Raw genomic sequence first — 1,280 nt, 5'->3', positions numbered from 1 at the left:
AATGATTATGAACACTGGTCAGTTCCATGGACTACCCATGGAAGACCCTCACAGTCATTTGGACAATTTCACTGAGATAGTTGACAATTTCAAAGTTCATGGTATTTCGGAAGAAAACATGCGGATGCGGCTTTTTCCATTTTCCTTAGCTGGAAAAGCCAAAGAATGGAGGAGAACATTGCCCCCAAACTCCATCACCAGTTGGGAGCAATTGGCGGAACAGTTTGTTACCCGATTTTTTCCCCAAGCAAAACAAGCCCAAGTGAGGGCTGATATACCTTCTTTTCAAATGTATGATGGAGAAAGTCTGTATGAAGCGTGGGAACGCTTTAAAGAGTTGATACGAATCTGCCCGAATCATGGAGTTTCTGATTGGGGCATCATTCACACGTTTTATCATGGTTTAACCCCACCATTGAAAGCAACTGTTGATGCAGCTGCAGGGGGAGATCTTTTGGATTTTACTTATCCAGAAACCTACCAGTTGTTGGAAAAACTTTCAAAAAAATATATTTCATGGCCTTCCACACGACACAGTGCTCCTAAGAAAGCAGGAGTTCTTGAACTAAGCTCAGCTGATGCTCTTTCAGCACAAATGGCTTTGCTCTAGAACACTATAAAAAATTGGAAGCCCATGGAACAGAAAAAAACAACTGATAACTTATTTTGGCTCAATCAAGTCAGAATTGCCCCACTTGTGGAGGTCCTCATGAATATGAGGACTGTAACAATCTAGCTGTTGTGTGCTATGCAGGAGGGTATGACAACAACAACAGGAGCAATGACAACCATCAAGGGAACAATAACCGAGGCTGGAGGAATCAGAATAATGCTGGAGGTAGTGGAGGAAACTACCACAACCGACCCCCGTATCCCAGGCAGAACCAACAAAACTGGGATAAGGGTGAAGGGAAGTCCCAATCCTTTGAGACTTCTGTCAAGGAGTACATGAATCAGAACAGCGCAGCCATGCGAAACCTAGAAACCCAAATTGGTCAGCTGGCTGGAGCACTCAAACAGAGGCAACCAGGGACACTCCCTAGTGACACAGAAAAGTCGTCTCAAGATAACCAGGAGCATTGTAATGCTATAAGCCTACGAGATGGAAAGACTTTACCACCCCCAGACTTAGTGGCACGACCTCGAAAGCGCGAACCAGCAAAACAACCCATAGGAAAGGAAGTTGAAGAAGCCACTGACCCTTCACACCTTGAAGCTCAGACAGGACCAGAAGAGAAGGTCCAAAGCAATGAGTCTGCTGAAATCAAACCGGATGACGC

The 1,280-nt window shown here is 44.9% G+C and overlaps 1 non-coding gene across 1 annotated transcript; it reads right to left on the bottom strand.

Annotated features, from left to right (window-relative positions):
- Nucleotides 1-261: 261 nt before the first annotated feature.
- Nucleotides 262-366, bottom strand: LOC133310062 (small nucleolar RNA R71). Its single transcript, XR_009751394.1, has one exon. It is a non-coding gene; the product is annotated as a small nucleolar RNA R71 (small nucleolar RNA).
- Between the last annotated feature and the right edge of the window lie 914 nt (nt 367-1,280).

Source organism: Gastrolobium bilobum, unplaced genomic scaffold (genome assembly GCF_033153095.1).
Source record: "Gastrolobium bilobum isolate Gb01-03AN ecotype WA unplaced genomic scaffold, APGP_CSIRO_Gbil_v1 utg383, whole genome shotgun sequence".
Classification (NCBI taxonomy): Eukaryota; Viridiplantae; Streptophyta; class Magnoliopsida; order Fabales; family Fabaceae; genus Gastrolobium; species Gastrolobium bilobum.
This window is presented reverse-complemented; position numbering and strand designations above follow the sequence as displayed.